Source organism: Ranitomeya imitator, chromosome 2 (assembly GCF_032444005.1).
Source record: "Ranitomeya imitator isolate aRanImi1 chromosome 2, aRanImi1.pri, whole genome shotgun sequence".
NCBI classification, from domain to species: domain Eukaryota; kingdom Metazoa; phylum Chordata; class Amphibia; order Anura; family Dendrobatidae; genus Ranitomeya; species Ranitomeya imitator.
The window spans coordinates 164,371,278-164,387,488 of NC_091283.1; the positions used below are offsets into that span (position 1 = coordinate 164,371,278).

A 16,211-nucleotide genomic window follows, 5' to 3' on the forward strand; every position below is an offset into this window, starting at 1 on the left:
GTTTGAGACTCCTGATCTAGTCTGTGTTATACATTCCTTATCCACTGGCCCCAAAAAATTCCTTCAATTACTAATGTCATACAGTAGGGAAAATCTAATTTTAAAATTATTTGGCGCATATCTTTTGTCATACAGGCCTCACTTTCTTCTGTGACTAACACGATTCAGCACGTCATATTTCACCTTGTCATTTACTGTCGCTGAGATTCAGCCGTTTGCAGAGGTGGTGCAGAGTTTAAAATCAATTTTTTGCTGCTAAGGGTATGTGCACACGTAAGAATTTCTTGCAGAAGATTCCTGAAGAAAACCGGACATTTTCTGCAATAAAACTGCATGCGTTTTTTTCATGTTTTTTTTTTTTTCCCCGGAGCTTTCCCAATGCATTATATAGCGGGAAAAACGCAAACAAAATGCAAAATTAATGAACATGCTGAGTTTTTTACCACGATGCGCTTTTTTCACAGAAAAAAAAAACGCATCCTGTGCACAAATATTGCAGAATGCTTTCTAAATGATAGGATGCATATGTATGCGTTTTTATGCGTTTTTATCGCGAAAAAAACGCAACATGTGCACACAGCCTAATACTGTTTTCCTACCACACTATCTGAGCAACATGACTGAGAAAAAGTGAGGTTGTGGTAGAAGAGGGATTAGGCTTGGTATTCAAGGTGTACGTGGAGTAGGTGGTAATGTTTGTGAAAGCACTAGTGAACCAACACCATCACGTCCTATACAAAGACAACTGACAACTTCTGTTACTGAATAGGTTACTCCACTACCTTTCTTTGGTAGACCCACAGCAGTCCGCCTTGTTGATGAGGTCCAGAAAGAGCATGTGCTCGAGTGGATGGCAAGTGTAGCTTCAAGTGGCCTCTCCTCCTCTTCCTCCACCTCAACATCACACCCAGTACAGTCCACAGAGACTCAGATATGTGAGGCTCACGCGGACTGTACTGTGCTATCAGGACAGAAAGACCAGGGCTGTGGAGTCGGTAAGCCACAGTTGCGACTCCGACTCCTGGATTTTATCATGTTCCGGCTCCGACTCCTTCATAAATGGCCAATTCGTAACAATAAATTTACTGTTGTCAAATATTAACATCGTGCTTATTCAGTTTCTCACCATCATATAAGTAATCAGACCACTTAGAACAAAAACTATATTAATTAGAATATAGCAAATAACTTTTATAAACTTTTGTAAGTAAATATGCAATAAACACTGTTATGCAGTTAATAAGAAGAAATCTATAAATTTGTCCTCAGAAAAAGTATTGCCTCTGTCAGATCCTCCTTCATGGATGCCCTCAAATCTGATCTAATTATTTTGAGAGCAGAGAACAACATCTCTACACTAACTTGGGTTGGTGGCAAAGCAGTAACCACTCGGGTAACATATCTGACAATGTCAGGATACAGAGGAATCACTTGTTGCACTGTTATTTTTGATGAACGGTCACTTTTCTCAATTTCTTTTAGTGCACATGAAAAATTCTGCTGAAATGTACTGGCTGTGTTCTTTGATTTTCATTTTCACTTTCAGTTTCATACATTGTAAGTAGGGGGGTGGGGGCAGCATGAGGTTAACCAAGTATAAGATTAGATAAGGGCAGTGGAGAACAGTGAAGGTACCGTCACACATAACGATATCGTTAACGATATCGTTGCTTTTTGTGACGTAGCAACGATATCGTTAAGGAAATTGTTATGTGTGACAGCGACCAACGATCAGGCCCCTGCTGGGAGATCGTTGGTCGCTGAGGAAAGTCCAGCACTTTATTTCCTCGCTGGATCTCCCGCTGACATCGCTGGATCGGCGTGTGTGACACCGATCCAGCGATGTCTTCTCTGGTAACCAGGGTAAACATCGGGTTACTAAGCGCAGGGCCGCGCTTAGTAACCCGATGTTTACCCTGGTTACCATCGTAAAAGTAAAAAAAACAAACACTACATACTTACCTTCTGCTGTCTGTCCCCGGCGCTCTGATTCCTGCTCTGGCTGTGAGCGCCGGTCAGCCGGAAAGCACAGCGGTGACGTCACCGCTCTGCTTTCCGGCCGCTGTGCTCACAGTCAGTGCAGGAAGCAGAGCGCCGGGGACAGACAGCAGAAGGTAAGTACCGTATATACTCGAGTATAAGCCGAGATTTTCAGCCCAAATTTTTGGGCTGAAAGTGCCCCTCTCGGCTTATACTCGAGTCAATGTGGGTGGCAGGGTCGGCGGGTGAGGGCGCTGAGGTATACTTACCTAGTCCCAGCGATCCTCGCGCTGTCCCTGCCTTCCTCCCAGTCTTCTGTGCTGCAGCTTCTTCCTCTCTTCAGCGGTCAGGTGGGACCGCTCATTAGAGATATGAATAAGCGGCTCCACCTCCGATAGGGGCGGAGCCGCCTATTCATTCCTCTAATCGGCGGTGCCGGTGACCGCTGACAGGAAGAGCTGCGGCACCGAAGACCAGGCAGAGGGACAGCGCGAGGATCGCCAGGACTAGGTGAGTATGTCATATTCACCTGTCCTCGTTCCAGCCGCCGGGCGTCGCTCCATCTTCCCGGCCGGCGCCTCCATCTTCCCGACGTCTGTGCTCTGACTGTTCAGGCAGAGGGCGCGATGACGCATATAGTGTGCGCGGCGCCCTCTGCCTGATCAGTCAGAGCAGAGACGCCGGGAAGATGGAGGCGCCGGAACGAGACGCCGGGAGCTGCAATCAAGGGAGGTGAGTATGTGTTTTTTTTTTTTATTGCAGCAGCGGCGGCGGCGGCAGAGATTTCTATGGGGCACAATGAACGGTGCAGGGAGCAGAGCTGTGTATATATGTGGGACATGCAGGGAGCAGAGCTGTGTATATATGTGGGACATGCAGGGAGCAGAGCTGTGTATATATGTGGGACATGCAGGGAGCAGAGCTGTGTATATATGTGGGACATGCAGGGAGCAGAGCTGTGTATATATGTGGGACATGCAGGCGGCAGAGCTGTGTATATATGTGGGACATGCAGGGAGCAGAGCTGTGTATATATGTGGGACATGCAGGGAGCAGAGCTGTGTATATATGAGGGACATGCAGGCGGCAGAGCTGTGTATATATGTGAGACATGCAGGCGGCAGAGCTGTGTATATATGTGGGACATGCAGGGAGCATATGGCACCGTATATGGCACAGCAATGGGGCACAATGAACGGTGCAGAGCACCGTATATGGCACAGCAATGGGGCACAATGAACGGTGCAGAGCACCGTATATGGCACAGCAATGGGGCACAATGAACGGTGCAGAGCACTATATGGGGCACAGCTATGGGGAAATAATGAACGGTGCAGAGCACTATATGGCACAGCTATGGGGAAATAATGATCTATTTTTATTTTTGAAATTCACCGGTAAATGCTGCATTTCCACCCTAGGCTTATACTCGAGTCAATAAGTTTTCCCAGTTTTTTGTGGCAAAATTAGGGGGGTCGGCTTATACTCGGGTCGGCTTATACTCGAGTATATACGGTATGTAGTGTTTGTTTTTTTTTACTTTTACGATGGTAACCAGGGTATACATCGGGTTACTAAGCGCGGCCCTGCGCTTAGTAACCCGATGTTTATCCTGGTTACTGGCATCGTTGGTCGCTGGAGAGCTATCTGTGTGACAGCTCTCCAGCGACCAAACAGCGACGCTGCAGCGATCGACATCGTTGTCGGTATCGCTGCAGCGTCGCTTAGTGTGACGGTACCTTGACACACAAGAAGTGAAATGTCTCTATCTCCAGCAGAACTGCTTATCACTGTTGTTCATAGTTTGATAGAACATATATATTTGAGTAACATTTATAAAATTCATATGAAAGTTCAATTATGAAATATTAATACATTTTTTTTTTAAAGCTGGAGTCGGTACATTTCTACCGACTCCGACTCCAACCAAAATTAACTCCAACTCCGACTCCACGACTCCAACTCCACAGCCCTGAGAAAGACAAGGAGGGTGACTCTAAGGGCGGGGAATGTGATAACACAGAGGATGATGAGGTGTTAGATCCCAGTTGGCGTGAGCATAGAGGCACACAGGTTACGTTGCGCCGTACACGTAGTGATGCAGCCACGACAAGCAATGCATCCTAAGCTACAGCTGTGGCTGTGACCAGCAGCATTTGCAGATCTGCAGCTCGCAGGGGTGGCAAGGGTGGCCTAGCCAGGGCCTTTTTTGACACCGCAAAGGATGAGCCAATTCACATTATCTGCCAACTTTGAAAAAACATAAGTGAGTAGAGGGAAAAAGTGCAATCATTTGACTACTACATGTATGAAACTTCACATGCGCAATCAACATGCGTTACTCTGGGAATCCCACTGCGCTAAAATGCAGACCAGCGAACCTCAACAACCATCAGCCGCCCCATCATTCGCATCTGCTGCTTACTCCTCCTCTGTAAGGCTTCTTTCACACTTCCGTTTTTACAATCTGCACAGGATCCGTCAAAATGTTGAAATGAAGGATCCTGTGCAGATTGTAAAAACGGGTGCACTGGACCCGTTTTACTGATGGACCCGTCGAGGCTATTTGCACCTGTTGTGTATGCGTCTTTGCAGCGGTTTTCCGCTGTGAAAACGAATACACAACACAACCCAGGTTTAAAAATAATTAAAAAATTGCAATATTCTTACCTTCCGACGTCCCGCACAGCGTTACCGATGCTCGCGATGCTCCCGGCAGCTGGCGTTCCCAGTAATGCCTTGCGTGCAATGACCTGTGATGATGTAGCGGTCTCGCGAGACCATTTTCGGGTCATCTTGCAATGCATTACTGGGAACGCTAACTGCTGGAAGCATCGGTAACGCTGCACGGGACGCCGGAAGGTAAGAATATTGCGATTTTTTTTTTATTTTTTTATTTTTAACATTATATCTTGTTACTATTGATGCTGCATGGGCTGCATGGGTCTTTACCCGCTCCAGTCACACTGACTGAGAACCCACTGACAGCTGTAACAGAAGTGGACATGCCTGCTGTTTTTGGCCAGTCTTAGAGAAAGAGCACACCACAACTTTCTCAATCCACCGTAACATCTCCGCCTGCACCTCCCTCACAGTCCAGTAGTTTATCCGGTTCACCGCACTTCGCCCTCTCTCAGCACTGCAGCCAGCCCACGGTCCGGCAGTTGTGGTCACATAAAAGATTGTTTCCTTCTACACAGGACAAAGCTAAGAGGTTGAACTCCATCATCTCCAATCTGTTGGTCACGGAAATGCTGCTTTCTGCCTGGTAGATACAGACGATTTCTGAAAGCTGATGGCCGTCGCAGTCCCCCAGTACCAGTTGACCAGTTGCCATTACTTTTCTAAGACAGTTGTGAATGCGCTAAACCAGCATGTCTCAGACAACATCACCTTGACTAAATCTCTGTCTGCCAGTGTGCATTTCACCACAGACACTTGGACGAGTAAGTATAGTCAAGGGCGTTACATCTCTCTGACTGGGCACTGGGTGACTCTGGTGAATGTGGGGGATGGCGCTGCTCCACAAGTCTTGAAATCGCCAAGGCTTACAGGACAATCCTCTATATTTCACACTTTCTCCACTGCTTGTGCCTTCTTCACCTTCTCTAGGGCCTCCACCTGCCCCCTCAACCACTGCCTTAATGAGACACGTGTTCCAACATTGTACAGCGAATCCCCACCACCTCTGTACTGCGCAGCCACGGCTCACTGCAATCAGGCAGTGTTAAAATTGATATGCCTTGGAGATCTCAATCATACAGCTGAAGAGTTGTGGACAGCTCTCCAGGCCAAGTTTGAGTAATGGCTGTCTCCGCTGAACCTGCATACAGGGAAGGCCGTGTCTGATAACGGTGCAAACCTGGTGGCGGCCCTACAGTGAAGCAAACTGACGTACATGCCTTGCATGGCCTCAACCTGGTGGTACAGCATTTTCTCCTCCATTATGCTGGCCTGGGTGAGCTGCTGCAGGAAGCACGGAAGCAGTGTAATCACTTCCGCGATTCGCACTCCTCAGGTCATCGACTAGCATCGATACAGAGGTTTTTGTCCATGCCAGTTAACAGGCTGATATGCGATGTGCCAGTGGAATTCCACTCTGCACATGTTGCAGTGACTGTGGCAGCAACGAGCCCTGACACAGTATGTCATGTCGTATTGCCTGGGTCAATGCAGTATAGACGTGGCGCATATCATGTTTACAGAGTGGGCACAGATTAAGGACCTCTGCACAGTTTCGAAAAGGCTACTAAGATGGTTAGCGCTGACGATCCCGTCATCAGCATCACTATTCCAGTCATCTATATGCTGGAGCAGACTTTGAATAGCCTGCAGGAGGAGGCGGTGGTCCCAGAGGAAGAGGAAGCAGAGGAGGATGCAGAAGGGATAACATTGTCTCAAAGTTCCAGACTGTTGCCACACAAGCGGGTGCCAAGGGAGGGTGGGTGCATTACTGTGATCGAGGGGGGCTGGTGATAACAGACAAACTGTTAGTGAAGGTGCAAGATCTGAGGAACAAATGGAGGAGGAAGAGGTAATGGGCGAGCAACTGTCGGGAGATGAGGAGGATAATCATTCTCTCTGTGTTGTTTGTGGTTGGCAGGAGGAAACAGAGGAAACAAGCAACAGTGTTACCCAGCCACCAAAACAGCATGGACTTTGACCTCATGGACAAATGAATGACTTCTTGCTGCACTATCTGCAACATGATCCCCATAAAGTTATAATTCAAAATAGTGCTGACTTCTGGGTTGCCACTCTGTTAAATCCACGTTATAAGAGTAAACGTTGCCAGGTGCTTCCCGCTCTGGAAAGGGACCCGCGAAAGCTGTAGTATCGAAACATGCTTTTACACAACCTTAAAGGGAAACTGTCACCCTCAAAATCGAAGGTGAGCTAAGCCCACCAGCATCAGGGGCTTATCTACAGCATCCTGGATTGCTGTAGATAAGCCCCCGATGTTTCCTAAAAGATGAGAAAAAGAGGTTAGATTATACTCACCCAGGGGAGGTCCCGCTACGGTCCGATGGGCGTCGCGGTACGGTCTGGGGCCTCCCATCTTCATAGGATGACGTCCTCTTCTGGTCTTCACGCTGCGGCTCCGGCGCAGGCGTACTTTGTCTGCCCTGTTGAGGGCAGAGCAAAGTACTGCCATGCGCAGGCGCCGGGAAAGGTCAGAGAGGCCTGGAGCCTGCTCACGGCAGTACTTTGCTCTGCCCTCAACAGGACAGACAAAGTACGCCTGCGCCGGAGCGTGAAGACAAGAAGAGGACGTCATCTGATGAAGACAGGAGGCCCTGGACCTCGACACCCATCGGACCGGACCGGGACCGCCCCTGGGTGAGTATAATATAACCTCTTTTTCTCATCTTTTAGGATACATCGGGGGCTTATCTACAGCATTCCAGAATGTGAATTTAATCCTATCCTGTATGATACTGCCTGTTGGCCCGTGCATCTAATCCTATCATGTGAGATATAGAATGTTGAGCTGTATCTCAGCCTAACATGTGTACTATTATCTGATGAACCTCTGTATGTAAACCTATCAAGTATGTATCATGTATGTTTACTGAGCTCATGTATCTAATTCTCTTATGCAATACTGTCTACTGAGCTGTTTATCTAATTATATCAAATACGATATGGACTACTGAACTGTGTATCTAATCCTAACATGTGTGATACTGTCTGATGAGCTGAATATCTAATCCCATCAGCTGTGACACTGTCTGTGGATTCATGTATCTCATCCTAACCTGTGTTATACTGTCTGCTGAGATGTGTATGTAATCCAATCATGTGTGATTCTGATTGCTGAGCCGTGTATCTAAGCCTATCAATCAAATACAATCTCAGGGAAACATCTGTTGATTCTTACTACACTGCTCAAAAAAATAAAGGGAACACGAAAATCCCACATCCTAGATATCACTGAATGAAATATTCCAGTTGTAAATCTTTATTCATTACATAGTGAAATGTGTTGAGAACAATAAAACCTAAAAATGATCAACATAAATCACAACTAATATCCCACGGATGTCTGGAGATGGAATGATGCTCAAAATCAAAGTGGAAAATGAAGTTACATGCTGATCCAACTTCAGTGGAAATGCTTCAAGACAAGGAAATGATGCTCAGTAGTGTGTGTGGCCTCCACGTGCCTGTATGTCCTCCCTACAATGGCTGGGCATGCTGCTGATGAGGCCGCGGATGGTCTCCTGACGGATCTCCTCCCAGACCTGGACTAAAGCATCCGTCAACTCCTGGAAAGTCTGTGGTGCAACGTGACGTTGGTGGATGGTGCGAGACTTGATGTCCTAGATGTGTTCAATCGGATTCAGGTCTGGTAATGGGTGGGCCAGTCCATAGCTTCAATGCCTTCATCTTGCAGGAACTGCTGACACACTCCAGCCACATGAGGTCTGGCATTGTCCTGCATTAGGAGGAACCCAGGGCCAACCGCACCAGCATATGGTCTCACAAGGGGTCTGAGGATCTCATCTCGGTACCTAATGGCAGTCAGGCTACCTCTGGGATAGGGCTGTGCGGCCCTCCAAAGAAATGCCACCCCACACCATTACTCACCCACTGACAAACCGGTCATGATGGAGGATGTTGCAGGCAGCAGAACCCTCTCCACGGCGTCTCCAGACTCTTTCACGTCTGTCACATGTGCTCAGTGTGAACCTGCTTTCATCTGTGAAGAGCACAGGGCACCAGTGGTGAATCTGCCAATCCTGGTGTTCTGTGGCAAATGCCAAGCGTCCTGCACGGTGTTGGGCTGTGAGCACAACCCCCATCTGTGAACGTCGGGCACTCAGACCATCCTCATGGAGCCAGTTTCTAACTGTTTGTGCAGAACACATGCACATTTTTGGCCTGCTGGAGGTCATTTTGCAGGGCTCTGGCAGTGCTCCTCCTGTTTCTCCTTGCACAAAGGCTGAGGTAGTGGTCCTGCTGATGGGTTGTTGCCCTCCAAGTCTCCTGGTGTACTGGCCTGTTTCCTGGTAGTGCCTCAAGCCTCTGTACACTACGCTGACAGACACAGCAAACCTTCTTGCCGCATTGATGTGCCATCCTGGATGAGCTGCACTACCTGAGCCACTTGTGTGGGTTGTACAGTCCGTCTCATCGTACCACGAGTGTGAAAGCACAACCAACATTCAAGTGACCGGAACATCAGCCAGAAAGCATTGGTACTGAGATGTGGTCTGTGGTCCCCACCTGCAGAACCACTCCTTTATTGAGTGTGTCTTGATAATTGCCAATAATTTCCATCTGTTGTCTATTCCATTTGCACAACAGCACGTGAAATTGATTGTCAAACAGTGTTGCTTCCTAAGTGGACAGTTTGATTTCACAGAAGTTTGATTTACTTAGAGATATATTCTGTTGTTTAAGTATTCCCTTTATTTTTTGAGCAGTGTATTTTAATAATTATATATAAGCTTTCCTTGTGATGTTTATGGGCAGTGACTTTATAGTGAGGATGTTCAGTGTTTGGCCACAAGGTGGTGCTCTGAGCCTGTATATATGAATCAGCCTCAGTCCTGTAAATGATGAGTAATCTGTTATCAATGAAAACTGAGAAGTGCCAGAGTACCACCAGATATCTGGCTTTATTCAAGAAGCATAGAAAGATTTATGAGTCACTTGTTAGGCTGCCGTCACACTAGCAGTAACCCCCTCCCCACTATTCTTTTTGTCCTTATTGCTTCCTCTGCCTGTGATGCATCCTGCATCTGGCTCCATTCTAATTACGGAATCTGATAAAGATGAGAGCAGGCCTCTCCACTCTGTTTTACACCTGAATGCATTTGTTAGCAAATATATTTGTGAGAAAATTGTCTGCATTACGTATTATGCTCATATGCTTAGCATCATCTAAAAACAGCACTTATGTGTTCTACAATGAATTAGACCAGAATTGTAACTGACCGTAACTGGATACACAGTCACAGTAAACAATGTTTCCGTGTGTTTTCACTCTCACCCCTATAGTCCTCCACTTTCTAACTCCCCCTCATCTCTCCCTCTATCCTCCCCATCCATCTCACCTCCTCCTCAGAACTGTTCCTCAACATAAAATACTCTTGTCTCAAAACACAGACAGCCACCTCATGGCCTCTCCTGCTACCACCTACCAACACTTTCTCTGCTCCTCCTTACTGCTGGGGATATCTCTCCAAATCCTGATCTTCCTCACCACATCCCCACAGTCACTTCTGCCTCTCATCATAATCGAGCACAAATTTCTGCAACCTTTTAAACTTTATACCCATTCACCCACCCTCCGTTTCCCTAGTCCTTTGAAACCCTTTCCGACATCAGGCGTAATAGTATGCTGATGTCGGATTCCCTCTCTTTGATGTGGGTCCCGGCAGTAAGCCCACATCTTTCCCGGCACACATCAGCTGTTTTGAACAGCTGACATGTGCCAGGAATAGCTTCGGGTGGAATCGTGATCCACCCGCGGCTATTAACCCCTTAAATGTTAAAAGCTGCATTTAGCAAGCGCTTCTGGCAATTGCTTCGGAAATACGTACACCGGTGACCCCCGTCACGTGATCGCGGGTCACTGGTGTGTTGGCATGACAACCGGAGGTCTCCTGGAGACCTCTATGGCTGTCAGTGGCGGCTTGCTGTGAGCGCCGCCCAGTGGTCGACGCTCATAGCAAGTGAGTAAATCTGCTATACAGAGGATATCTGATGATCGCCTCTATGTAGCAGAGCCGATCGGGTTGTGGCAGCTTCTAGTCTTCCATGGAGACTATTAAAGCATGCAAAAAAAAAAATGTTTTTAAAAATATATAATAAAAAAAAATAAAAGTTCAAATCACCCCCCTTTCGCCCCACTCAAAATAAAACAATAAAAATAAAATCAAACATACACTTCATATGCCCAACTTGATAACAAAACTATCCAACATATGGAACTAGGAAGCCAAACAACTCAACATCAGGGAATGGGTCACCATACCGCTGATTATTATGGATTGGGTCATCAAACCACTCAACATCAAAGTCTCCAACAACAAACAACCTAACACCAAGGACTGGATTACCACAGACATTATGACTGAATTGATCACCAATATTTGGGACTGATCACCAAACCACTTACCAGCCAGGACTTGTTGACCACTCTACCCAACATTTGGGTTTTGATCACCAAACCACCGAACATCAAGTACTAAATCACCAAAACATTAAACATTCAACACTGGAAACTGGGCCATTAAACTTCTCATCATGCAGGACTGGACTATGAAACCAGTGAAGATATTGGACTGACCCACCAAAACATTAGTTACGTATTAGATAAACTTGCACACAGATGAGTGATCGCCTCGCTATTAATAGATCAGCATCGGCCCACATACTATTTTGGCACGGTAGTAAGGCCCTTTTTATGAGTGTCCATCAGGAATAGGAGACCTGTAAGTTGTTCTGCTGTGAAGAGCCACTGACTCAGCCTCTGACATTCTCGCTAACTTTAGAGCAGAGGAATGTCAGACACAGAATATCACCTGCAAGTCTGGATTTCTTATCTCTCGAGTCTGTACATAAAAATGTTTTATTGCTACCACGAAGTGAATGCAAACGTCAAGTGATGAGCGCAAGAGCAGAAAGGAATCCATTCATAAAATGATTCAACCAGTTTAATTCTTTCTAAAGAGAATAATGTCCATTAAAAGCCCCATCACGTAACATATGCCTACTGATCAATCAGCAAAGCCGAGAGGGGTCACACAACTCACTTCTCCACTTTCCGCAGTCAACACCACCAAAAGTCCTGTTCCTCAAAAGTCCACTTCACAAAGTTTTTTTTTTACTCTTTGAAAGACATTTTCCCTGGCAGCTTTAATTATATAACGATAATCTGGGAGTGTCCAATAACTTGGAATTTTTAAGAACCTTACATGTCAGTGTCAAGACCAGTAAAGGGGTTATGTGGTGTGGACAACACCAGTTCAGTTGTGATTCCTCTACAACCTTATGATGGCAAGCACTGAGATCAGCTCAACCACACATGACCCGTGTATCATTTGGGCATTTCCACACCCCACCCTTGCTGTGTATTTTGCCCGGTGAGCACTTGGTGCCAGGTTTTGTTTATTTTGATTTCCTAAGAGACTTTTGAGACTATGGTATGTGTATTTGGTTGCGGCTTTGTAGGATCATTGGTCATAATGTGAACCCTATTGTTAATAATAATCTATTTATACCCTTAGTGCCGGGTGTGGCTGTGCCAACGGGCACGTAAAGTCAACAACGAGGAAAGTCTTCCCATGAAAAAGACATAATTAAAGAAGATGTCCAGACTTGGAGAAAAACATCAAACATATGTTTTCTCTATCGTTAGTCCAGAGCGATCATGAGTGACTCCAGCTCAACTGCAATGTCTACTGGAGTCTGTGCTAATCTGAAGAACGATGGTCTAAATGGGGTGGGAACAGCAGCTGGACACAAATGTTTTTAAAGGGGTTTTTTACTTTGCATATTGTGAGATTGGCGTGAATAATTAATCAACACTCCCGTCAATTGTCTCCATCCTCTCCTGCCCCAATGCTTCCCTCCTGGTGGCTTCTTCCCGGTCCTTCTCAAAGCAGATGAATATACCCCTCCGCCAGCAAAGACGGCCTGAAACAAAAACTGGCTATCGATGGTCACATGCCCGAGAATCTGAATGTCACGGCTGCAATGAAGAAAACAGCGTCATAACGGGAACAGTAGGGGATCAGGATGACATCAGTGTTAGAGGCTCCATGAGGCAAAACCAGAGTACTTGTTGCCTCTGTTGGGCTAGGTGTAGTCAGTAAAAATTAATAGGTTTTCTATACAAATATATTCACTTATACAGAGCCCCTGAGATAGATTTTGGCGGATTTAACAGGAAGGATGACATAAATTTGAATTGAGTCTTACTAAAGAAAGCAATGCATGAAAAAGGTACAAAGAAGCAATGGTGAAAGCTGCTGGTAAAGAGGAGTGTAGTGGAGTCTGCTGCAAAGAAATACAAAGGTTCACCAAAAAAGAGTTGTCATCCGCTAAAGGGAAGGGGTTTGTAAGTCCTCCAAGTTGCTGGCGTAACTTTTTTTTTTCCTTCCCAACTTGTTCAGAAGTTGAATCATGTGAAAAACTTTGACCAAATATCTGTGGTTTGCTCTTTCGAAAAGCCAAGCATTCTTTTCTCACCTACTCGATATTGTTTTTATAAAGCAAAGGCATATTTTTGGCACTGAGTCCATTAGCGCAGACCCACAGTCTACGGTTGCACAGCACATGAGTAATCCCCCACCGTCTATACGAATAACAATGCAGTTAGGGCTATACCAGAATCCCCTTGTTTGGGGAACCCTTCCACTCTCCTAATCATTCAATGTGGGGGTTGTACGTAAACAGTTCTCCAAACACAAAACACATGGGCGAGTGTGGAAACAGGTCACCGATGTGTCTCCGTTGCGGTATTTTTCCTCTACAAGGGTTTCTTAGATTCTTGTTTACACACCGAGGATCCTCCATTGTCTCACTAATGAGGTCACGGAGATTAGTGCACAATGATGGCGGACCGTGAATGCTGAGTTATGTCATATAGGCATCCATTATCTCACACACGCTATTCCATACGGGTGAATAAAAGATATACTGAGGAATACTGGCCCAACGGAGGCCAGAAGAACATACTAGGGGCCTCCTTCAGCCAAATAGAACCCTATGCATCTATTTGATATATACAGTAGGGAATAAGTACTTGATACAGTGATTATTTTTCAATTTTACCCACATACAAAGAATGGAGAGATCTGTAATTTTTATCATAGGTACACTTCAACTGTTGAGAGACAGAATCTAAAAGCAAAAATAAAAAAATAAATCACATTGTATGATTTTTACATAGTTGGTTTCCATTTTTTTGCATGAAATAAGCATTTGATACAATAGAAAAACAGTACTCCATATTTGGTACAGAAACCTTTATTCACAATTACAGAGGTCAGACATTTCCCGTAGTTCTTGACCAGGTTTGCACAAACTGCAGAAGGGATTTTGGCTCACTCCTCCATACAGATCTCCAGATCTTTCAGCTTTCGGGACCATCGTTGAGCAACATTGAGTTTCCGTTCCCTCCAAAGATTTTCTATTGGGTTCAGGTCTGGAGACTGGCTAGGCCACTCCAGGACCTTGAAATGATTCTTATGGAATCACTCCTTAGTTGCCCTGACTGTGTGTTTTAGGTCATCGGCATGCTGGAAAACAAAGCCACGGTCCATCTTCAGTGCTCTTACTGAGGAAAGGAGGCTGTTTGCCAAAATCTCACAATACATGACTCCATCCATCCTCCCCTTTGCAGAAAAGTACTCCTAAAGTATGATGTTTCCTCCACCATGCTTTTTGGTTGGGACAGTGTTCTTGGAGTTGTACTCATCCTCCTTCATCCTCGAAACATGGCGAGTGGAGTTGATGTAAAAAAGTTCTATTTTGCTCTCATCTGACCACATAACCTTCTCACCTGCCTCCTCTGGATCATCCAGATGGACATTGGCGAACTTCAAAAGGGCCTGGACCTGTGCTGACGTGAGCAGGGGGACCTTGAGTGCCCTGCAGGATTTTAATCCATGAAGGCGTAGTGCTAATAATGGTAATGTTTGACACTGTGGTCCCAGCTCTCTTCAGTACATTGACCAGGTCCTCCTGTGTAGTTCTGGGCTGATTCCAGACCTCTCTCAGAATTATCCTTACCCAACGAGGCGAGATCTTGCATTTGGCCTCTGTTGTGAATTCTGTGGTCAAGCTCCCTCCTGTGGTCATGAGTGGTACTTCGGCTGGTTCTGTCCTTGAGCTTCCTTTGGTGGATGTGAGTGGGGCTGCGGCTTCTGAGTTTCCTTCCTCAGGTGACGAGGTTAAGTCGTTAGGTGCTGCTCTATTTAACTCCACCTAGTTCTTTGTTCCTGGCCTCCAGTCAATGTTCCAGTATTGGTCTTGCTCTCTCCTGGATCGTTCTTGTGGCCTGTCTGCCCTGCATAAGCTAAGTTTTGCTGGTGTTACTTTTGTTTGCTATTTTTCCTGTCCAGCTTGCTATATTGGTTTTTCTTGCTTGCTGGAAGCTCTGAGACGCAGAGGGAGCACCTCCGTACCGTTAGTCGGTGCGGAGGGTCTTTTTGCGCCCTCTGCGTGGTTGTTTGTAGGTTTTTGTGCTGACCGCAAAGCTATCTTTCCTATCCTCGGTCTATTCAGTAAGTCGGGCCTCACTTTGCTAAAATCTATTTCATCTCTGTGTTTGTATTTTCATCTTTACTCACAGTCATTATATGTGGGGGGCTGCCTTTTCCTTTGGGGAATTTCTCTGAGGCAAGGTAGGCTTATTTTTCTATCTTCAGGGCTAGCTAGTTTCTCAGGCTGTGCCTGAGGCGCCTAGGTCTGGTCAGGAGCGCTCCACGGCTACCTCTAGTGTGGTATGATAGGATTAGGGATTGCGGTCAGCAGAGTTCCCACGTTTCAGAGCTCGTCCTATGTTAATAGTTACTATCAGGTCACTTTGTGTGCTCTTAACCACTAGGTCCATTGTGGTTCTGAATCACCAGTTCATAACAGGCCTCAGACTGAGGAAGATTGACAGTCATCCTGTGTTTCTCACATATTCGAACAATTGCACCAACCATTGTGGCTTTCTTACCAAGTTGATTGCCTATAGTCCTGTAGCCCATCCCAGCCTTGCGCAGGTCTACAATTTTAGACCTGGTGTCTTTAGACAGCTCTTTGGTCTTGTCCACGGTTGGAGCGTAATTGATTGAGTGTGTGGACAGATGTCTACAGGTGCAATTAATAAAAGGTAATGAGTGCAGAGTAGGAGGCTTCTTAAAGAAAAACTGACAGGTCTGTGAAAACCAAAATTTTTGTTGGTTGGTAGGTGATCAAATACTTATTTCATGCAATAAAATGCAATTTAATTATTTAATTATTTAAAAACCATAAAATGTAATTTTCTGGTTTTTATTTTTATATTCCGTCTCTCACAGTTGAAGTGTACCTACGATAAAAATTAAATAGGTCATGTGTCAAATACTGATTTTCCCCACTGTATGTTCTTTGCTTTCCCAGTATATACAAAACAAAGGACACAGCAATGGCAGTAAAAATTAATCAGTCTAGGCGCAGATCTCACCACGGTAGAGCTTCAATATATCTAGAGAGCTCCGTTCATCAATGCTCTGTCAGGTCGG

At 45.7% G+C, this 16,211-nt stretch overlaps 1 protein-coding gene across 1 annotated transcript in view; it reads right to left on the bottom strand.

Annotated features, from left to right (window-relative positions):
- Positions 1 to 16,211, bottom strand: part of RNF208 (ring finger protein 208) — a 435,087-nt gene that overhangs the window by 231,175 nt on the left and 187,701 nt on the right. The gene's annotated exons all lie outside the window — the stretch shown is intronic.